This window comes from Magnolia sinica, chromosome 14 (genome assembly GCF_029962835.1).
Source record: "Magnolia sinica isolate HGM2019 chromosome 14, MsV1, whole genome shotgun sequence".
Lineage (NCBI taxonomy): Eukaryota > Viridiplantae > Streptophyta > Magnoliopsida > Magnoliales > Magnoliaceae > Magnolia > Magnolia sinica.
The window spans coordinates 10,726,821-10,751,851 of NC_080586.1; the positions used below are offsets into that span (position 1 = coordinate 10,726,821).

General features: G+C 41.3%; 2 non-coding genes across 2 annotated transcripts; one reads left to right on the forward strand and one right to left on the reverse strand.

Annotated features, from left to right (window-relative positions):
- Positions 1-2,099: 2,099 nt before the first annotated feature.
- LOC131226343 (small nucleolar RNA R71) lies at positions 2,100-2,206 on the forward strand. The gene has a single exon (XR_009161734.1). It is a non-coding gene; the product is annotated as a small nucleolar RNA R71 (small nucleolar RNA).
- An 18,377-nt stretch (positions 2,207-20,583) lies between these two features.
- LOC131226399 (small nucleolar RNA R71) lies at positions 20,584-20,690 on the reverse strand. The gene has a single exon (XR_009161787.1). It is a non-coding gene; the product is annotated as a small nucleolar RNA R71 (small nucleolar RNA).
- Between the last annotated feature and the right edge of the window lie 4,341 nt (positions 20,691-25,031).

Below are 25,031 nucleotides of genomic sequence, written 5' to 3' on the forward strand. Positions count from 1 at the left end.
ACCCACATTTAATAGTTTAAGAACCTCGGCCTTAACCACTTCCCTCATGTTTGGATTTAGTTTATGTTATGATTGCCGAGCGGTCTTAACATTATCCTTAAGATAAATATGGTGAGTACAAATCGAGGGGTTAATTCCCTTGAGGTCTATTATCGTCCATCCAAGGGCTCCCTTATGCTCAATGAGAGTAGATATGAGCATACTCTCCTGTTCTTTCTCCAGGTGGGCAGAGATCACCACCGGGTATGTCTCATCTTGACCTAAATAAACATATTTCAACTCAGAGGGCAAAGGTTTTAGGTCAAGTTTCGGCGGCTTGAGGTTAGACGGTAGAGGCCTACATCAGTTTGGGGCAACTCTTCAAATTGTGGCCTCCATCGGTTAACTTCAAGTACCGGTGTAATATCAAGCAAGGCACACGTCTCCCTAATCATGTCATCATCAAAATCATGGGAGTGGGCCAGGCACGTCTCTAGAGGGTCAGAGGATAAGGTCAGAGGTGTCGTATCTTCCACTAAAGAGTCAATCATGTTAACGTCATAGAGATCGTCATCATCCTCTAAGTTTCTGCCGTTATTGAAAAAGATGTTTGACTTCAATGTCATATTCCCAAAAGACATAGTCATGACACCATTCCTGTAATTGATAATTACGTTTGAAGTGGCAAGGAATGGGCGACCAAGAATGACGGGGATCTGAGTGCTCATGGTATTGATGGGTTCGGTGTCTATGGTGATAAAATCTACGGGGTAGTAAAATCTATCAACTTGGACCAACACATCCTCAATTATCCCTCTTGGTACACGAACAGAGCGATCAGCAAGTTGTAGTGTGGGTTTTAATTCACCCAAACCTAACTGTTTGTATACTGAGTAGGGAATCAGATTGACGCTCGCTCCTAAGTCAAGAAGTGCATGATCAATTCGATGGTCCCCGATTACACATGATATGGTTGGGCTACCGGGATCTTTGAATTTCTGTAGCACGTCTTGCTTTAGGATGACACTCACTTTCTCAGTCAAGAAGATCTTCTTTTGAATACTCTGCCGTCGTTTGGTCGTGCATAGGTCTTTCAGGAATTTAGCATATGAAGGTATCTGTTTTACGACATCAAGTAGAGGAATGTTGACTTTTACTTGTTTCAACACCTCTAGGATATCCTGAAAGTTAGAGAGAGGTTTTGGTGCGACCAACCGTTAAGGAAATGGAGCAACTGGTTTTTCTAGAAGTTCCGGTTCTAATTTTTGTGGGGCCTCACTAAATCCATTATTGTTGTCCTCTTCTGGTTCTTGAGGCTTTTCGGGCCTAACCGGAAGGGTTTTATCAATGATCTTCCCACTCCTAAGAGTGGTGATGGATTCAGCGTGCCCCATTTGATTTGAAGAGATGGGATCACCTATCTCATATTGCGGTTTAGGATTGGGGAGCGGTTGTGCAGGAAGCATTCCCTTTTCTATAACCGTCATACGTGAATCCATCTTTTGCATAAAGTCTCGCATTGCATGGGTCAGCTCTTGCATGGAATTTTGAACCGGTTCTTCTTGAGGTTTCCCCTGATTTGGATTTTGATTGAAGAAACTTTGAGGGGTAGCAGTTTGTCCATTTCTCCAACTAAGGTTTGGATGATTTTTTCAACCAGGATTATACGTATTAGAGGTTGGTCCATTAAAAGGTCTTTGATAATTATTTATGGCATTGGATTGTTCATTCAACACTTCTCGAAAGGCGGGTATTGTAGGGCAATTTTCAGTTGTATGAATGTTGCAATCACAGATGCCACAAACACTTTCATTAACCTTATCCTTCTTTCCTTCCATGGCCTCAACTTTCCTTATGAGCATAGTCACTTTACACTTGAGATCATCCTCTTCTTTCAAGAGATACAATCCACATTTCTCCTTTAATTGAGTCGGCCTAGACGTGGTGTTCGACTTTGGGTAATAGTCCCATGATTGTATTTTTTCAGCAAGACTATCGAGGTAATCCCATACCTTATCAACATTTTTATTAATGAATTCTCCATTACACATTGTCTCGACCATTTGGCGCATGGAAGATGTTGTCCATTGTAGAAAAAATTTGTAATGCGCCACGTTTCAAAGCCGTGTTGTGGGCATGAACTGACCAAATCCTTGAACCTTTCCCAACATTGGTAAAATGTTTCATCCTCCTTTTGGGTGAAGTTCATGATTGCTTTTCTGAGGGTAATCGTTTTATGATGTGGGAAAAATTTCTTTATGAATTCCCTCTGCATGTCATTCAATGTGCCAATGGATCTAGGACGTAGTGAATGTAACCACATCTTAGCCTTCTCTTTTAAAGAAAAAGGAAAGAGTCTCAGCCTGACTGTGTCCTCAGACACATTTTGAAAATATAAAGTGACTCTAATCTCATCAAACTCTTTCAAATGTAGATATGGTTCTTCGGATTCAAGCCCAAGGAACTTAGGAAGGAGTTGGATAACCCCTGGCTTGATGTCCATATGTCCTGTATTTTCAGAAAAAATCATGCATGAGGGCGTACTCACCCCCGCTGGTTGTAAATAGTCTCGTAAAGTACATGGCGGGGGTGCTTGATACACCTCATTCTCATCCTGAATGTCTTCCACCCTAGGTTGGGGTAGAAGAGGTTGGTTTTCAGCCATCACTTCAATTAACTCAGGGAATTTCGAGTGGTGTCTAGTCTTGTGATGGATAGTTAACCCCTCAACCAATCCTCCTTCAGTCAAGAGACGTCGAGTGTTGTCACGGGCCCACTTGGGCATAAAACACTCGCAGCCCTCAATCAAATTCAAAACCTAATCTTAAGAAAGGAAAAGAAAATCTAAAAAGAAAGAGAGAGTTGGAAAGAAGTTACCAAATTGGAGTCTTTAAGTTAAAAACCTGCAAAATAAAACAAAATAAGTTAGATTCTAAAAAGAGAAGAAAAATCCTTTAAAAGAAAGATAGCAGTAAACTGATTTCTAAAAAACGGAATTCCTAAAAGAAAGTGAAAATTTCTAAAATAAATTAGGAAAGTCCAAAACTAGAAAGTTGGTTACTATAAGAGATCTAGAAAATAGAAAGTAGAGAAGGAGCTTACCGAATTAGAAATTTCTATCTTAAAGGCCTACAAAATAGAAAAGTTAGTTTCTAAACAAAAATTCTATAAGTAGAAAATTAGGAAACAAAATTAGATTCTAAAAGAGTTAGAATTAGAAAGTTACTAAAAACAAAAGAGGAAAGTTTCTAAAAATAAACTATTTCCTAAAAATAGAAAAATACTAGAATTAGAAAATTTCTAAAATTTAACCCTAATTTTAAAAGTAGAAAAAGTAGAGAAATTAGGAAAGAATTACCAATTTAGAAACTTATGTCAGGATCCTACAAAACAGGAAAACAAGTTAGTTCTAGAAATCAAATAAAAACCTAAAACTAATTCTAATCTTAAACTAATTTTAAACCTAATTAATTTAAGAGAATCGCAACCGTCAGTCCCCGGCAACGGCGCTAAAAACTTGTTCACTCCCCAAGTATAGGGTTGTGATGTAGTAATAAACTCGGTGAGACCGAGGTCGAATCCCAAGGGACTGAAACCTGTACGTAATCTGAAACTAGGTAGAAATAGAACTTGCTTAAGATGAAATCTAAATCCAATATAAAGTGATGAATAATGGTTTGAGAGATTAATCTAAAGCTTAAGGAATTCAGAAGAAGGAAACTAGGGATTCAGAGGATCCACTTGTAGAGATCAGGGAGATCTTATGCCTACATCAAGAATCATGGAAATTAAACCGAACTTACTGTATCTAGCTTCTACGAGATGAAAGGTATATGAATTAGAATGGATTCAGAGGAATTCAGAAGAAGGAAACTAGGGATTCAGAGGATCCACTTGTAGAGATCAGGGAGATCTTATGCCTACATCAAGAATCATGGAAATTAAACCGAACTTACTGTATCTAGCTTCTACGAGATGAAAGGTATATGAATTAGAATGGATTCCATTACCAAACCATGCCCAGGAGACAAAGCAAACAACATAATTAAACTAATTACCAACCAATCAACAATGCATGAAGGTTAGGAAGGATACCGCCATCCGACCATGCCCATGAGACAATGGTGAACAACAGGGTTTCCTGACGTCATAAACATTAAAAGGAGGAAGAAATACTCAAAGCCATCGTAGATCTATTGTAATTTCAGTCACAACAAACCATTAAAAATAACTGAAAGTATTCCTTTTAATTTGAACAAAAATCAACATTAGTCAGTCTAAACAATAGGCACAAGCAAAATCTCTCCCATCAGACTACAAGCTTCACCTCTTAGCCCTAGCTAAGAGGTTTAGCCTAACATGATGAGGCTAGAACACATGAGAAAGAATAAAATAAAATAAAACTCTAAAAGAACCACTTTCCCTGTCTCTCTTCTAGCTCTGGCCCTCGTCACCTCCTAGAATCATCCCTTTTTCAGCTTGAATCCCCTCTCCTTTATAGAAGACCCCATGGCAATGGCTTCAGTCCCTGTACAACTTCAGTCCGAAGTCCTCTTTCCGCACCATAAGAATTTTCATAATCTGTTTACGCAGCAGAGTTCGCATGCGCAGCAAAAGCACAAAACGTCTTGCGTTTGGAGTATATTTGCGGCGTGATATCAACTTATCTGTCGATTATGCAATCTTGGCTAGGTTATTGGCTGGCGTGGGCTCCACATGAATGGTTCAGATCGCTCATCCGATCAAGGATAATGGGCCACAGCTATCCGAAATTTTTAGATTTCTTTGGACTTTGTAAACAGGGCTTGCGTAATCGTTACGCTGTGATGATGGTGGGGTCCACAATCAGTTTCAAATGAGAAATCTAAGCCATCCACCGGATTTCTCTTGGAATTTTGGTCGGGAAAGAGAGGTTTTTGACCGTCCGTTGATGTGGCCCACAGAATTATCACCTGATCGCTTGTTCTGCGTCCGAACGGCTGAAATTCGCTCCATGCTTCTTCTAGGAAAAATTCCACCTAGGTGACGGTCACGCCCTCCCTCTGGACTCAATGGACGGTTCAGATGGATGATTTGGATGAAAGGTGGGCCCCACTACAAGAGATCGACGGACGCTGGTGCGTCCGCTGTTGCTACTGCGGAAAGAGTCGGGTCAGCCGACTTTGAACAGGAGTCTTGGCCCGGTGCGGCTCACGTGCGGACGTGCTGTGTACACGCACGTCGCACGTGGGGCCCATTGTAATGCGTGTGGTCGATCTGCTCCTCTTATTCCTCCCCTCTTGTAGATTGAGTGGTTGAGACCAAACTTGAAGAATATCCAGATATCAGGTGGGCCCCAAATCGCTGTTCTATGGGCTGATCTAACTGTTGGGCCACTTCCATAGTGATCTGAGGGCTGAAATTTGATATGTACGGTTAATTTATGGCCCTCAGGTCTTGCATGCAGTTTTGAGCCAATCAGATGGTGGGAACTATGTGATCTTGCATTCTTCACCAATTTCGAGCCTCTTTAACGTGAATGGCTTGATTTCCTCAGATCCCTGCCATGTAAATTCTTTATTCTTGGTTCTTTGGAGTGCGTCCCTTGCTCTGGTGACTTCGGAGTGTCAAATCCACTCTTTTAGTACTATTTTTTAGTCCACGCTCCTGATTACATCTTGCAATAAAAACACAGTTAAAATATGACGTTAAGCACTATCATGTACGTAAAATCAGGCAATAACTGGGGTCTGATATGTAATATTTGACCCTCAACATCAGTCAAGCAGTAATGATAAAGCAATACAATCAAACATCCCTAAGTACTGTGATTAATGCAAGAATGATATGTAATAATGATGCATGCCCTCGCCTGCACTCCCTCTGTGATCTTCATCTCACAGTCCCGGCATGTCAGTCACTTCTTTAGTGCTCTACCCAATGCCAAATGACACATTCAATGAGGTGCATGAGCGTGATTTCTAAGTTCTTATTAGGCCTTTTCATACAGCAAGATTGGGAAACTAAGGTACCTCCCTTATATCATTTCCCAAACAATGATCCATTCTAGGGTCGTCAGTCCTAGCTAATCTCATACGATGTTACGATTATAGGTCGCTACAAAGGGCTCATCACCTCGATGCATGCCTGGTTTATACTCTTGTTTACTACGGCAAGGCTCGTCACCTCAGCGCAATCTTAGAGTATGCTCGAGGTCAGTACGAATGGCTCGTCACCTAGTCGTAAGCCAATAGCTCGAATACGGTATGCTCGAGGTCACTACGAATGGCTCGTTACCTAGTCGTAAGCTGACAGCTCGAATACAGTGTCTCATACTACCGTATTCGGCTCACGAGTCTGGGTTGCTCACTGGTCACTACGAGGAGGCTTGTCATCTCAGCGTAGGCCGACAGCACGACTACGGTCTCTGATACCACCATGCCCGACTCATGAGTCTTAGTGGATCGAGGTACCAAGGTTAACGAAATTTTCACTGGTAAGTTTGGTACCGTAGGTTCAAGAAGTAGCGTCCATATATGGTGAACATACATCGGGTTAATCGGGTTACTCGATGAGCTTGACTGGTATGAGCATACGACGAGCCGATCAACATGGAGCACGTAAGCACTCCGGGTGGCCTAACCACTATCGACTAGTAGCATACGACTCGGATTCATCGGGCGTGTCTGTCGTAGCTAAGTAGTATGGACACCTATTGTAAACCATTACTGATTGCCTAGACTACATTGTAGCCCCAATCGCATTCCAAAGATAGCATTCACATATAGTAATCCAATACAGCATGTGATAATAGAAATCAGATATAAATCGTACTTGCGTAATTTAACAAACACATACTAGTATCATACATAGACATTTCATCCATAACGCACATAATAGTAGGATAGGTTTATGTAAAGGATATTATAATCATAGTTAAAGGGATTGAGAATCCTATCCCAACACCCTCATTACATATACTTAAACAAGTATTTTCACATTCAGACATTTCATCAAACACTTAGACTACACATATAACATACATATAGTAACTTAGTTAAAACACATATTATAGTAAATTCTTTCACAAAGAAGATGCCACGTAAATAACGATCATGCATTTACAATCAATAAGCATGGCAAGCACGAATCATAATTCCATATTCATTCCAGCATATTAACAAACACATGAATTTCACTATATTCAACATAGTTCATATATATGTGTAAAGTGCGGAAACATCATTTCTAAGCATGTGATAGCAATCAAGTCAGTCATAAATCATTAACTGACATTGAAAGTCTTGAAAACCATAACCTAAACACTTATAGTTTGCACATTTTGCCGGTAAACAAGTATCAAACTCAATTTGTATACAGAGTTTTTGTCTACGGCACAACGACAACCTACAGTATGAAATAGGTTAGTTATTTCATCACTTACACGATTTGAAACCCTAAAACAGGTTAGGGTTAGGTTTTCTTATCTAAGAACGGAATCGGAATCGCCCGTATAGCGATACAGGAATGGTAGTTAAGCACGTGGAGCGGCGGGAAGAATTTTAAGAAGAATCGTTAACTCACTCTCTCACTTTCTCTCTTTCCTTCTCTTCTCTCCTCTCTCTCTTAAGATTTTTTAAATTCGTATGGAATGAGAGAGAGGGGGTTTTAGGGGCTTATATAGGCCCAGAACTGATGGGAATGGCCTCAGGGCCATGATATACTTAGGTTATAGCCAAATAGTCAGCTGTTCCGGCTCAACGGAGCACTTCTGGAGGCCCCTTTTCTACGTGCAGTCGGACTTAAGCTCCCTGACATTAGATCTAGGTCAAGCTGATTTTTCGGTCTGATCAGATTTACAGATCGACCGTGGCGGACCAGTTTCAGTTCGACGGTCACCGGTACTCGATCAGAGTCATCAGTGCACTGACATGTGTTGGACATTTTCCCTGATCCGAGGGTGTAATTGGGTCAGATTCTGACGGTCTGAATCCATATATTTGGACCTGCAAGTGAGCAACTTAGTTTACTTAAGTTTGGATTTATTTCTTAAAGGTATTCGCGTTTCTCACACACTTTACTCCGGGTTCAAGTTGTGCATTTCTAGATACTATTAGGACTTGATTTCTGGGATGGTTGTCAAGTCCAACAAGGCGGTCATATTCGTATAGTTTCGTAGTTATCAGACTTTCGACGTACGGTCTAGGTCCGATACGGAGTTTTGATGTGCTCCCGAAAGCACCCGGGTTTAGACATTGATTCTAGATTTCAGGGTAAGGTAGCGTCAATAATTCTATGAGTTTTAGGTCTTGCAGATCTTATTAAAAGTAATTAGTGCTAATTTCACAGATAATCTAGTTTAGCACTAGTTAATTCTCGCCTAATTTCTAAAGGATTTGGTCCTGTGTGATTTCTGTCTAAGGTGATACTCAGGCCTTTGTACGAATTTTTTCGAGACGTTACATTGGAAAAACTGGAATACCCTTAGTAGAGTTATTGCCCTAATCCGATCGCGCGGCTCAAGGGCCGTGGTCGTATGACTCTTGCGACCCTTAGCCCTTCGTGGGTTCGTCAATCCTGAAATTTCTTAAGCTCAGACGAAGATAATTGAGACTTCAATGTCCTACTCGCGATCACTATGGGGAGGTCGTCACCCCAGCATAGGTTGATAGCACGGGCACAATATCTCATACTACCGTCCCTGAATCACGAGTGTAGGTGTTCACTGGTCACTACGGGGAGGCTCGTCACCTCAGCATAGAATGACAGCACAGTCATAGTGTCGCATACCACCATCCCCGGCTCATGAGTCTTGTGGGCTGTAAATCACTATTAATAGTAGGCGCAAAAGTCTTAGGATACTTCGGGTTCATACAGGCATGATCAAACAAGGTTAACATACAAGGATGACTTATTTATGAGCTAATATACCCCAACAAGCTTAACTATAAATTGATCGACTGGATAATGGCGTCTCGTATAGTCCAACTACGGCCGATGACTTACAGATTATCTAGTCAGGCTAGATTTATTCGTGGGCTGATCAATGGAAGGTCACCCAAGTGATTCCGATTAATCGGCCGATCCATAAGGGGCATATGCACTAATACACAACATATATCATCAAATTCAGGGATATTTCACACATGCCAAGCATAAATCAGCAATTTGAGTACATGGACAACAATATACAAAATTCTGCTAAAACATACGAGTCATGTCCAACATGTTTCAACATATATAACCTTAAGGACAACCATATGCCAATAGACAACAATTCAGTCTTCCATGGGCCAACATGGATCATATAATTTGGTAATATATTGAGAATTAAATGCAAGTAATTTAAAAATCAGCAAATTGACAACATTTCATGCTTTCACTCCTAGCATCTTTAACATGTAATAATAATTTAACAAACAATCAGCAACATTTGGGGAAAATTAATTGTCTATACCCTATATGAACATGTAATCGGTAATTCACACAATTGGGGGCATTAGGGGCTCAAACCCCCTTCTCATAAATTTGAAAAATCCCTAGACTATAGTCTCATACATGCAATCCAAAATCCAGCGACATGCTGGAGAAGAACACCACATACATTCACTAAATTCAATGCTAGGCGGGATAATCAGTTGCCTAAAGGTAATTGTCTACACCTATTGTTGACTGGAAGTCGCTAAAATCGTCCTAACGTCGCCGGGTCCGCAAACTCGACGTGTTGGGGCCCTGCATTGTATGGAATAGGGGTGAGTTGCATGCATGTAGTTAGAAATTAGGGAGAAATGGTTTGGAGCTCAATCTTACCTCAGATTGGATGGGATTTTGCTCCAACGGCGATTGAGTCAGCATTTTCTAACATATGGAAGGCGTAGACGCGGGGATTTCCAAATCCCAAGCACCCCAAACCCATAATCACCCACCCAATCACCTATTCTCTCTCCTCCCTCTTCTCTTTCTCTCTCTCTCTTAGCTGCTGGAACTTATGGGAGTGAGAGAGAGAGGGCTGGATATAAATATCCAGCAATTTATTTCAGTTAACCCTGCTCTTTTGTAAATTCCTCCAATTGTCCTATGGGGCCCATTTCTAATCATTAGGGCTTCCTGATGACCCCCTAGCCCATCTGATTCATGAAACACGTGCCCCATGGCCCGATGAAGGACTGGGTAAAGTTTGACAGCAAACAGATGCGGAATTTTGCCGTAATGGTCCGATTTGCGATCAACGGTCACCGTTTCTTAATCAATAGTCAGATTTCGTGGGCAAGTGAAGGGAAATATTTCTAGCCTTCAGTGTAAATTTAGAAGAAATCTGACGGTTAAAATGCCCATAATCACTGACTCAAGTCATAGGGTCAATTGATTAAAAATTGAATAATTAGGGTTTTGAGTAGGGCAATTTGCGGCTTGCAAGTGCCGACTGGATGGCACAATAAGTCCATTTCTGGCCATCATCCGAGCCTGATGTTCACGATGGACCTCAAGCTCAATGAGGCCCCTGGCCTCCCCAAATTTCAGAATTTTCAGTCCTACCTCAGGCAGTGCACGGCTCGTACAGGCCGTCGCCAAGTACTATTGGGCTACCGGTTCTACGGCCCGTGCTTGGCCCGAACGTGGTTGGATTTGTGTCACAATAGCGGCTTAATCCGAATTTATTTATCGGTAATCCGCCCGCACGTGTGATCAATTTATACGGTCCTGCGCCAACTTGCACGTGGGCGCCTCAGGACACTGTTCCAATTTGGACAGGGTGTTACAATGGGTCTGGCCATCATAATCCAAATTGAAAGGTTTCATTGTATTTTTTTATTTTTTTTTCTTTTTAAAACCATAGAAGTGACTCTATTACTGTTACACTTCCTATGTGCTGGGCTAAACAAGTATTAGATCCATGTCTCAGGTGGACAGAACATATATTAAATATTTTTTTTTTCAGTCCATATGTAATTTAAATCAGTAAGTCACCACTATTTCTTATGGTATGGTCCACTTAAGATCTCGATGAGTTTCAGTACTGACTCTAAAACTATTACATTTCCTATATTTTGAGTAGCATGGTCACTGAAGCATGCATAGAGTATGTTATGTTAATTATGACCCCAATCTACTTCATGGATTTTCATGATATTTGTAAATTGTGTTTAGTCTATTATATAAACTATCCCTTGTAAGTGGTTCATTTCCAACTCCTTGTCTTTCATTCTTCCTGGGTCATGAACTTGTTGGCTTGGAATGACATTGCCCTCATGTAAGCTACAAGAAGCACATGTTGGTAATGGCATTGCCCTTATGTAAGGCAAATCAACCGGTTATGGCCTTCTTCATGTACATTCTTTAGCTATGAAGTATTGGTGATGGATTTTGCTGTAAAGTATGTCCAAGCCATGCTAATGCAAATGTCTCTTCTCACATACATTCATCGTGTGATTTCATTACCTGCCAGACATATAGAGATTGTTTCATCTCCTTCATGTTCATGACTCAATGTATGTGATTGGTGAAATGCCTTTTTTGTAAAATGGGTATGGTCATCATAATCCAAATTAAAAGATTTCATTGTTTTTTTTTTTAGAAGTGACTCTGCTACTGTTACACTTCCTACGTGCTGGGCTAAACAAATATTAGATCCATGTCTCAGGTGGGCAGAATATATATTATATACTATTTTGTTTTAGCAACCCATATGTAATTTAAATCAGTAAGTCACCATTGTTTCTTATGGTATATTCCATTTAAGATTTCGATGAGTTTTAGTATTGACTCTGAAACTGTTACATTTCTTGTATTTTGAGTTTCATGTTCACTTCTCACAGAAGCCTTTATATTTTAATTAAAGATAATTTTTTTACCTTTTCTATCTGTATGAATACATCATTTTCAATTTTATAGGATCTCATATTTGATTATAGGTTTACATTTCTTCATGCAAACCATCAAATTATGTTTTATGACCTCACATGGCACCATATTAAAAGAATGAAATTTGAGAGTTTTAGCTACATACAAGACAACCAGTGTAACTTCTTTTAGCTGCATTGTGGTCCTAAACTCTCATTGTTATCCTTAATGATCATTGTTTTAGTTACATTTGGAAAGTGTAACTTCTTTTACATGTCCTTCCTTGTTGCCTACTTGGTATTTGTATAATCTTTTGTTGTTGGGAGGCATTTGCGTTTGGAATAGATCTGTTTGCACTGGGTTTACAGGTTAGGACTTCTCTAGATATCACCCTCTTCCTTCGATTACTTGCATATGGAAAGTGTAGCAGCTTTTAGGTTCATTTCTTAAGCTCTCATTGTTTAAGCTGCATATGGAAAGTGTAACTTCAAAATAGTTTGTTTTCTTGAGTTCCCATTGTCTTAGCTGTATATTGCAAGTGTAACTTCATTTACTTGTCGCACTAGGTTGCAAGCATGTTTTAATGACCATATTTATCTACTGTTGATGTTATGCAATTGTAAATTTCATTTACTTGTACACTGGGTTACAAGTACGTTTTAATGACAAAAAATATCTGCACCTGGATTTGAATCTTGTGTACCTGACGTCATTTGTGTCATATACATTCAAGTGTAAATTCAAGTACCTGGCGTTATGCTGCTGGTGTTATGCAAGTGTAAATTCATCTTCCTGACGTTCTCATGTACATTGTGCGTTATTTGCACTTGGATTTGAACTGTTTGCACAAGTTTACATATCCTGCACTGGGTTTACAAGCTTGGTCTTTTCAAGTGCATTTCTTATGTATAATGTTAGTATGCTTTTATCTAGACGGTTGCGTTGTCATGTACATTGTATGTGATCTCTTCTATCTCTTTTTTTTTTCTCCTATCTTATTTGCATTTTATATATGGATAGTATCAATCTTAATTATAAATTTTAATTACTGTTCAGTGTAACTGTGTCATTAGGATATTTTAATGTGATGAAATATCAATCTTCAAAATCCCTTTCATGTGATTGCATTCATAATAAACTGACATAATTCATCAAGTTCAGGCTAACAGGTTTATTACTATTGTTCTCAGGAATTTATTCTGCACAGGCCACGTTCAATGGAATTTTTGGTATGTATGTTGTCATCTATATTTCTACTAGTAACTGAACTGTTTTTACTTCCATTCACTACTATCTTAAACTTAAACACATCGTTATTTCATATACGTTTTTGTGAAGTGTTTAGATATATGTTGCATATACTATTGTATCATTGATCATAAATATTAGGAGCTCTGATGTTTATATAATAGTTGGGTGTAAACCTTTGTATTAAAAAATGACTTAGCTATATGTAATCATCTCTAAGTCATGATTATCACTCCAAATACTACACTTACCTATTGATTTTATCAAATAATCCCCATAGAAAAATTCTCATATTTAAATGTAGATTAAACTAGGGATATGTCATGCCCCAAACCCAGAAATCGAATTCGCAGGAATCCCGATCACCGAATTCGGTGCCGACAGCCTCCGTAGTACCCCATTCTCGGGTCCTAGCATCCATACGCCAGATTCCGATCCTGGGATCCTACAAGGAGGATTTTTTTTTATACATTTAACTCATAATAAGCATAACCACAAGATTACCCAATTCACAAAGGCAACATCATCATCACATATCCACTAATATAATCATTTGAGTACAATGCTGAAAGGGAAAATACATATATCGAAATCAAAGCTCCAGAATACAGCTGCACGCTCCAAGCTCAACGCTGCTACAACCTAAAAACACCTACACGCATCTATCGTGTATAAACTTATAGAAAGCTTAGAGGGTAGTGTAAGTGTGTGCACAAGGTAAGTGTCAAGTATTCAATACAATGCCATTATTATACAAACTGGAAGTACTGGTAATCCATAAATCGTACAATATCGGAATAAGCAAAGATACTAGCAAGATCATGAATTATCTGATTAAGCAGAAATATTGACAAGATCATAGATCATACGATAACAGAGTAAGAGGAAATACGAACAAGTCCATGAGTCAATCAATATCAGAATACGCAATATATAACAGCTACGTAAACGAGGAGTCATAAAGAGCCAAATATCAAATGCCGAGAATGCAATGGGGTATATAATTCCTTATGTGTTCACAAATATGTCAGCCATATCTAGACCATATAAATGCAGAAGCACAGTAATCCAAGATGTCGTATGTCGCGGATGTAATGCAATATGCGGTGCGAATGGAATGACCATGCTGGAGTGTGAAGTCGGGATGGTAGTACATAGTATCGCAGGCTATGGGGTCCATCACAAGAGACTTCTATCCAAACCAGTCCCATACCTAAATTTGGATAGTCAGACTCAATGTGGTAGACTCCTGATCTCAGGTTAGTCGCGCGCCCCAACCGAAATCCTGGCCATTGCGAAGGCACACGTAACAACTAGTTGCGTATCACCAACCCGAGTAGATAGTGAATGCATGAATGCATAAATGAGTATGCAACTCCTGCTCACTAAATCCACATATCAGTACGGTTCATCTCTGGGATCATCACCGGGGTTTAGTACACTCCAAATGGCACTGCCGCTCTCCCAGCCGCACAGTCCAAGTGAGCGTAAGAAACCTCACTATCCGCCTGACCAGTAGTCTGCCAATACCTATCCGGCATGTCGATAGCGGACCCATTCACGAGCTGGTCAAACTCAGTCTAGTATTGCCCCCTACCCTCGGGCGGGTAAGGCCACACCCCTTCCCAACCGACCACGATACAGTGGGAGATGCGGCCTCCTGGTATTCGGCACTCGGGCGCTCATGTATCCACTCGGTCTCGACGTTGGGGCGTCTCCTGGCCACGGAGGTTTAGGGATTTTCACCCAGGGACATCTATGGCGCCCGTATCTAGAACAAAATATTTTCGGTGTCCCATTTGGTCATCCACGATACGCCTGTGGAGGCTACGGCCCTGGTGTCGCTAGGGCGTACAGTAATCATAATGCGAGATGCATGAGTCATACAATCCAGTCATGCATCAATCCTGTGCATACTGCGTGCTCAAGTGAGATAACCTCCGCCTATCAGGGAGTCTCATAACAACATGCTCAATGACATATGCAATGATCAACCACATCTCATAACAAACATGCAGATGATGCGTATGGGCATGTATCATGATGCTATGCTGTCACATACTCATAATCGGTATCAGCAACCGGCATCGACAATCGACCCCGACAATGTGGACATTTAACCAACATTGCCCCCCAAGGAATGGCCCTCATGGATCCTAACATATAGTGGACCCATGACCTCACACAAGGGCCAAATATAGAACACCATGGGCCTTACTCAAGAGCTTAATACATATCACGATGGGCCTTTCACATGGGCCTAACATACATCACAATGGCTCCATAGCTTAGCCCTCAAACACACCACAATGGGCTTCGTACAATCATAATGGGCCGCGTCACATGGGGCTAATATGCATCACATGGGCTACATATACATCACAATGGGCCACGCCCATGGGCCTTTATACATCATAGTGGGCCTCAACCCACGGGCAGAATATACATCACAATCGGAATCCACAATCGGCCACGATGATTGGCCTTGATCGATAATCGGCCAATCAACCACAACAATCATAATCAGTAGTCGATAATCAGAATTGACAAATCAGTCACGTCAATCAAAATCAATCAATAATCAGCCTCATTGATTGGTCGAACATGGCCTATGAAAAGGTCACAATATGAACATTCAACCATCATCGCCCATCAAAGTGGACATTTAACCAACATTGCTCCCAAGTAGTGGCCCATGTAGAGTCAAACATAAGGTGGGCCCAAATATCCAACAGGTGGCCTCAAATAGTCATCACAGGTGGGCCTTACACACGCGGCACGTGGGCCTACGCATCACCGTGGGTCGATACATTGGGCTGCACCATTAGCCTAATATGCACATCACGGTGGGTCGCATCATTGGGCCGCATCAATGGGCGTCAATCCAACAAGTGGGCCGCAACAATGAGCCAGAAATACATCTCGATGGGCCTCATCACATGAGTAGAAATATTTCACAATGGCCTCACTAAATGGGTCAAAACACATCTCAATGGGCCACGACGTATGGGCCGAGTATATATCACAGTGGGCCACGACCCATGGGCCGCAACTCGTGGGCCTCAAATACAAGTGGGCCACATTAATGGGGCCCATATATAAACCTCAGGTGGGCCCTGCTCATGGGCTTCAAATACCTAATATGTGGGCCTTATCCATGGGTCTTATACGCATCAAATGGGTCACGCGTCATGGGCCCAATACATGTCACGATAGGCCTTGCATCAATGGGCCACACTAATGGGCCTCGTGCACATCAAGTGGGTTGTATCAAATAAGCAGCACTAATGGGCCTCGACCCATGAGCCCTGATATATATATCATAATGGGGTGCCTACCCTGGATGGCGTGGATACAAATACAGCAAAGTGGGCCTGACAAACGGGCCACAACATACATCAAAGTAGGCCTCATAACATAGTCATACATACATCAAATGGGCCACACCAATGGGCCCCATGTATATCAAATGGGCCACACTCAAATATAAGTGGTGATAATGATTTCCACTACTAAAATTTTCGAGGCCCGCCATAACATTTATTTCCCATCTAATCTAATCATAAGGTCTCAAGATTTTAAAGATAGCCGTTCAATCCTCACCGTGCACTATGGTCCACTTGATAAATAAATCTGTATTATTTTCATCCTAAACCTTAAAATCATTTTCCAAAAATGGTTGGACGGTTGGATGAAACACATGCATCGTGGTGAGTCCCATAGGGATGGAAGGCATAGATAAGTCACATATTCCGTTATGGAGGTCCACAATTGTGGACACAATACATACATAAATGGGTCTTAAGTAAGACCCACCAAAATGTTTATTTTCCACCCATCTTAGGGTCCAACATACTGTCCATTCAAATTGGGGCCAACATGATGTTTATTTTCCATCCAAACTAGTCTGGTGATAGGGTCACATGGGCCTAGTGTTGAGGGTCAAATATTGCATATCAGACCCATTTATTGCATAGATTTACAAGCATGACACCGTTTAATAGCCTAATTTAATTGAATTTGTGATGCAGGGCGTCTTCATGAGCTTGGACTGAGAAAGGACACTAAAAAGCATGGATTTACCGATCTGATGACACTAAAGCATGGGACGGACTCTAGAAGACCAAGAGCGACGAAATTATACACCAGGGGTCCACGGAAATCGAGGAATCGAAGCTCAAGTGGCCTGAAAAGTGTCCAGAATGCAAGATCATAGGGTTCCCACCATCTGATCAGTTCGAAACTTCACACGTGGCTTGAGGACCAAAAACTAACCGTACACGTCAAATTTCAGCCATTGGATCCTCGTGAAAGTGGCTGAACTAACAGATCAGTCCATAAAATTCTGATTTGGGGCCCACCCGTTGTCCAGATAAGCTTTAACTTCGGCCCCCACGGCTTAAATGAAATGAGGAACAAGATGGTTGGTGTGGATTTCTCATAATAATCATACAGTGTACATAGTACACTTTTTGCACTTAACTTGCATGGCAACACAGGATTTGAATTCTGGTTTTTCTGCCACTGTGAACGCGAACAGATAGTCACGGCTGACATCTAGTGGGCCACTACCTTCGATCACACGGTCAATCCAGACCGTCCAGTCACTCCAGAAGATCGAACCGACCGTATAAAAAGAGTTTCTCCAAACCCATGCACGTATATATGCGTAGGTCTCGGTTTAAATGCAAGACGGACGGCTGAATGAAAGCATCCATGGACCACACCGATTTGGATCCAAAAACAGTGATTCCCGCCTGGTTTTTCGAGCAGAACACAGTGGACGAAGTGGATTTCCCAAAACAACATCTATGTGGGTCCCACCAACTTCGACAGCGATCCAGCGTGCGCAGGCTCTGTTTTCGCGTCCGGTTGAGTCCGGGATTTGCGGGGGATAGTGGGCCACGGTCATCGATAATTTGAGTGATCCATACCGTCCAATGTGTCCACAGGGAGGCCAATACCCTAGCCAAGCTTTCAGAATTGATAGGAAGATCGATATCAGGCCGGAAATACGCTCCAAACACAAGTCGTTTTGCGTTTTTTCTATGCATATGAACTCAGCTGCGTAAACGGAGGAGAAACCAACTCCGACTCCCGGCCGGATGGCAACACACCTCTCCAGGGCCTGCCTACCTATAAGAAAAGGAAAGAAAGAAAGAAGGAGGGGGCGGAGACGTGAGAAAAGAGGGAAGAAACAAGAAGACAGGGAGCCTTGGCTGCTGCTGAGCCGTGGGAAGCAGCAGGTGGGGTCTCCGTTTTGGTTTTGTGCTCGGTGGGAGGATTGGAAGCAGCAGCTGGTTCTCTTTTTTGCTAGACGTGGCTGGAGAGAGAGCAGTGGCTGGAGAGAGAGAGCGTGGCTGGGACGTGAAAGAAAAAGGGAAAGAAGGAGGCCGTGGGAGTACAGGGAGGATTTGGAACGTGAGCAGAAGGAGGAAGCTAGTTTCTCTCTTTCCTTGTTCTTTTCTTTCCTTTATTTGTTTTTCTGTGGTTCTAGCATGATCATGCTAGGCTAATCCTCTTAGCTAGGGCTAAGAGGTGAAGCCTGTAGCGAGATGGGAGAGTTTATTCTATGCATTTAATTTAAAATTTCTGAACTTAATGTGATTTTTAAGTTGATAATTCAAGGAATATTTTCTCAGTATTTAATGGTCTGTTGTGACTGAAATTACAATGGGTTTGCAATGGCTTTGAGTATTTCTTTCCCCTTTTTATGTTTATGAAGTCGGGAACCCCTGTTGTTCATCATTGTCCCATGGGCATGGTAGGATGACAGAGTACCTTCCCGATCTTCATACATTGTTGATTGGTTGGTAATTAGTTTAATTCTATTGTTTACTTTGTCTCTAGGCATGGGTTGGTGATGGAATCCATTCTAATTCATATACCATTCATCTCTTGAAAACCAGATCAAGTAAGTTCAATTTGATTTCCATGATTCCTGATGGGCATAAAGATCTCCCCGATCTCTACAAGTGGATCCTCTGAATCCCTAGTTTCCTTCCTCTAAATTCCTTAAGTTTTACATTAATCTCTCACCATTATTCATCAATTTCTATAAGTTTTAGATAATTATTCCACAATTACTCCTTAAATTCTATTTGGTTTAGATCACATCTTAGTCTAGTTCTAGTTCTACTTGGTTTCAGATAACGTACAGGTATCAGTCCCTGTGGATTCGACCTCGGTCTTACCGAGTTTATTACTACATCACAACCCTGCACTTGGGGTGTGAACAAGTTTTTGGCGCCGCTGACGGTTACGATTTTCTGAAATTAATTGGTTTTAGGATTAGTTTAAGATTAGGATTTTACTGACCTTAGTTTTATTTATTTATTTATTTATTTCTATTTGAGTTCAAAACTAACTTGTTTCCTATTTTTTAGGATCTGGACATAAGTTTCTCAATTGGTAATTCCTTCCTAATCTCTCTACTTTTTCGTTTTTAGAATTAGGGTGTAAATTTTAGAATTTTTCTAATTCTAGGAAATAGTTTATTTTTAGAATTTAGGTTATTTCTTTCCTTCTTAGAAATTAACTTTCTATTTTTGTTTCATCTTAGTAACTTTCTAATTCTAACACTTTTAGAATCTAATTTTGTTTCCTAATTTATTTTTAGAATATTTGTTTAGAAACTAACCTTCCTATTTTGTAGGCCTTTAAGATAGAAATTTCTAATTTGGTAAGCTCCTTCCCTACTCCCTATCTTTCAGTTCTCTTTTAATAATCTACTTTCTAGTTTAGATCTTTCCCAATTTATTTTAGAAATCTCCACTTTCTTTTAAAAATTCCTTCTTTTAGAAATTGATTTACTGCTATTTTTCTTTTTAGAATCTAACTTATTTTTGTGTTATTTTGCAGGTCCTTAACTTAGGGGCATCAATTTGGTAATTTCTTTCCAACTCTCTTTTTCTTTTTAGATTTCCTTTTCCTTTCTTAGGATTAGACTTTGAATTTGATTGAGGGCTGCGAGTGTTTCATGCCCAAGTGGGCCCGTGACAACACTCGACGTCTCTTGACCGAAGGAGGATTAGTTGAGGGGTTGACTATCCATCGCAGGATTAGACACCGCTCGAACTCCCCTGAGTTAACTGAGGTTATGGCTGAAGATCAACCTCCTCTACTTCCACCTAGGGTAGAGGATACCCAAGATGAGAATGAGGTGCAACAGGCACCCCCGCCTCGTACTTTACGAGATTATCTACAACCGGCGGGAGTGAGTACGCCCTCATGCATGATTTTTCCTGAAAACACAGGACAAATGGACATCAAGCCAGGAGTTATCCAACTCCTTCCCAAATTCCATGGACTTGAATCAGAAGTCCATATTTACATTTGAAAGAGTTCGATGAGATTATAGCTACATTATGTTTTCCTAATGTGTCTGAGGATACAATTAGGCTGAAACTCTTTCCTTTTTCCTTAAAAGAGAAAGCTAAGACGTGGTTACATTCACTGCGTCCTAGATCCATTGGCACATGGAACGATATGCAGAGGGAATTCATAAAAAAATTCTTCCCACATCATAAAACAATTACTCTCAGAAAAGCGATCATGAACTTTGCCCAAAAGGAAGATGAAACATTCTTTCAATGTTGGGAAAGGTTCAAAGATTTGGTCAGTTCATGCCCACAACACGGATTTGAAACGTGGCGCATTACAAATTTTTTCTATGATGGACTGACATCTTCCATGCGCCAAATGGTCGAGACAATGTGTAATGGAGAGTTCATTAATAAAGATGTCGACGAGGTATGGGACTACCTCGATAGTTTGGCTGAAAAAACACAATCTTGGGACTATTACCCAAAGTCGAACACCACGTCTAGGCCGACTCAATTAAAGGAGAAAGGTGGATTATATCTCTTGAAAGAAGAGGATGATCTCAAGTGTAAAGTGACTACGCTCATAAGGAAAGTTGAGGCCATGGAAGGAAAGAAGGAAAAGGTCAATGAAATTGTTTGCGGCATCTGTGATTGCAACATTCACACAACTGAAAACCTACAATACCTGCCTTCCGAGGAGTGTTGAATGAACAAGACAATGCCGTAAATAACTATCAAAGACCTTTTATTGTACCTAACTCCAACACATACAATCCTGGCTGGAAAAATCATCCAAACTTTAGTTGGAGGAATGGACAAACGGCGACTCCTCCAGGTTTCTTCAATCAAAATCCAAATCAAGTGAAACCTCAAGAGGAACCGGTTCAAAATCCCATACAAGAGCTGGCTCAGGCAATGCGGGGAATTACAGATTTTATGCAAAAGATAGATTCTCGTATGACGGTTATAGAAAAGGGGATGCTTCCTGCACAACCTCTCCCCAATCCTAAACCGCAATACGAGAATAATGATCCCAGCTCTTCAAATCAGATGGGACATGCTAAATCCATCACCACTCTTAGGAGTGGGAAGATCATTGATAAAACTCTTACGGTTAGGCCCGAAAAGCCTCAAGAACCAGAAGAGGACAACAATGATGGATCTGATGCCCCACAAAAAGTAGAACCGGAACTTCTAGAGAAGCCAGTTGCTCCATTCCCCCAACGGTTGGTTTCACCAAAACCTCTCTCTAACTCTCAGGATATTCTAGAGGTGTTGAAACAGGTGAAAGTCAACATTCCTCTACTTGATGTCGTTAAACAGATACCTTCATATGCCAAATTCCTGAAAGACTTATGCACGACCAAAAGACGAAAAATTATTCAAAAGAGAATCTTCTTAACTGAGAAAGTGAGTGCCATCCTGAAGCAAGACGTGCCGCAGAAATTTAAGGATCCCGGTAGCCCAACCATATCATGTGTAATCGGGAACCATCGAATTGATCACGCACTTCTTGACTTAGGAGCGAGCGTCAATTTGATTCCCTACTCGGTATACAAACAGTTAGGTTTGGGTGAATTAAAACCCACCCTAACCACACTACAACTTGCTGATCGCTCTGTTCGTGTACCAAGAGGGATAATTGAGGATGTGTTGGTCCAAGTTGATAGATTCTACTACCCTGTAGACTTTATCATCCTGGACACCGAACCCATCAATAACATGAGCACTCAGATTCCCGTCATTCTTGGTCGCCCATTCCTTGCCACGTCAAATGCAATTATCAATTGCAGGAATGGTATCATGACTATGTCTTTTGGAAATTTGACATTGGAGTCAAACATTTTTTTTAATAACGGCAGCAACTCAGAGGATGATGACGATTTCCACAACATTAACATGATTGACTCTTTCGTGGAAGATACGACACCTCTGACCTTATCCTCCGACCATCTAGAGACGTGCCTGGCCCACTCCCATGATTTTGATGATGACATGATTAGGGAGACGTGCGCCTTGCTTGATACTGCACCGGTATTTGAAGTTAACCGATGGAGGCCACAATTTGAAGAATTACCACAAACTGATGTAGTGCCTCTACCGTCTAACCTCAAGCCGCCGAAGCTTGACCTAAAACCTTTGCCCTCTGATTTGAAATATGCATATTTGGGTCAAGATGAGACATACCCGGTGGTGATCTCTGCCCACCTGGAGAAAGAACAGGAGAGTATGCTTATATCTACTCTCATTGAGCATAAAGGAGCCCTGGGATGGACGATAGCGGACCTCAAAGGAATCGATCCCTCGATTTGTACTCACCACATATATCTTGAGGATAATGCAAAAACTGCTCGGCAACCACAACGTAGATTAAATCCAAACATGAAGGAAGTGGTTAAGGCCGAGGTTCTTAAACTATTGGATGTGGGTATTATATACCCTATATCTGATAGTCAATGGGTGAGTCCAACTCAAGTGGTTCCTAAGAAGTCCGGAATCACCATCGTAGCCAATGCTAATAATGAACTCGTGCCAACTAGAGTCACTACTGGTTGGAGAATGTGCATTGACTACAGGAAGTTGAATACCGTCACAAGGAAAGACCACTTCCCTTTACCATTCATTGATCAGATCCTGGAAAGGTTAGCTGGTCATTCCTATTACAGTTTTCTTGACGGGTATTCGGGCTATAACCAGATAGAGATAGCCCCTGAAGACCAGGAAAAGACCACATTTACATGTCCCTACGGCACCTTTGCTTACCGAAGGATGCCATTCGGACTATGTAATGCCCCTGCCACCTTTCAGCGATGTATGCTTAGTATCTTTTCTGATATGGTAGGGCAATATCTAGAGGTCTTCATGGACGATTTCTCTGTTTACGGTCCATCTTTCAGCAAGTGCTTGGAAAGTCTTAAATGTGTGCTGAAAAGATGTGAAGAAAAGAACCTGGTACTTAATTGGGAGAAGTGTCATTTCATGGTTCAAAAGGGAATTGTCCTTGGGCATATCATCTCATCCAAAGGAATCGAGGTAGATAAGGCAAAAATCGATCTTATCTCTAACCTACCTCCACCCAAGAACATCAGAGACGTGCGATCCTTCTTAGGACACGCAGGATTTTACAGGCGATTCATAAAGGACTTTAGTCTCCTCTCTCGTCCATTATGTAATCTTCTTCAAAAGGATATTCCGTACGAGTGGACTGAGCAATGCCAGGAAGCTTTCACCAAGCTTAAAGGCACATTAACCACTGCACCTATCATGCAGCCACCCGACTGGAACCTTCCTTTTGAGCTTATGTGCGACGCTTCTGATTATGCTCTTGGGGCGGTCCTAGGCCAGAGAAAAGACAAGAAGCCCTACGTCATTCACTACGCAAGTAGGACTCTAAATCCTGCCCAAGTGAACTACTCGACTACGGAAAAGGAACTCTTAGCCGTAGTGTTCGCCTTGGACAAATTTAGGTCCTACTTGATCGGATCCAAGATCATTATCTACACAGATCATGCGGCACTTAAGTATCTTCTTTCGAAAAATGATTCTAAGCCCCGCTTGATACGATGGATCCTTCTACTCCAAGAATTTGATTTGGAAATTAAAGATAAAAAGGGAGTAGAGAACGTAGTGGCCGATCACCTTTCTCGCCTTAATACCTCTGATTCCCTTGAGGCGACCCATATCAATGACATGTTCCCTGATGAACAGCTGTTCAGAGTCTCCCATTCACCTTGGTTCGCTGATATTGCTAATTATCTTGCTACAGGTGCCATACCGACACAGTGGACTGCGCAAGATAAGAAGAAATTTTTCACCGAGGTGCGCAACTTTTTCTGGGATGATCCTTATTTATTTAAATATTGCCCAGACCAAATTCTAAGGAGATGTGTACCAGACGATGAGCATCAGAGCGTCATCTCCTTCTGTCACTCAGAGGCCTGTGGTGGTCACTTTTCTGCTAAAAAGACCACGGCCAAGATTCTGCAGTGTGGCTTTTACTGGCCCACTATGTTTAGGGATACTCATGAGTTTTGCAAAGCTTGTGAGCGTTGTCAGAAATTGGGAGCATTGTCCCGTCGAAATATGATGCCTTTGAATCCCATTCTTATCATTGAAGCATTTGATTGCTGGGGCATCGATTTCATGGGACCATTCCCCCAATCGTTTGGAAATCTGTATATTTTGCTCGCCGTGGATTATGTCACTAAATGGGTCGAAGCGATTCCGTGTCGAAAGAATGACCATCGCACGGTCATTAAATTCCTAAAAGAAAACATCCTTTCTCGATTCAGAACGCCTCGAGCCATCATTAGTGATGGGGGCTCACACTTTTGTAATAGACCATTGGAGAGCTTAATGAGGAAATACGGTATCTCTCATAAGGTGAGCACCCCATACCATCCACAGACAAGTGGACAAGCCGAGATTTCTAATAGGGAGATTAAACACATTTTGGAGAAAACGGTTAACCCTGATCGTAAGGATTGGTCAATCCGATTGACCGATGCCTTATGGGCATACCGTACTGCCTTTAAAACCCCTATTGGAATGTCTCCCTTTAGACTTGTCTATGGGAAAGCTTGTCACTTGCCTGTGGAGCTGGAACATAAAGCGTACTGGGCGATCAAAAATCTTAATTTCAATCTGGACAACGCTGGC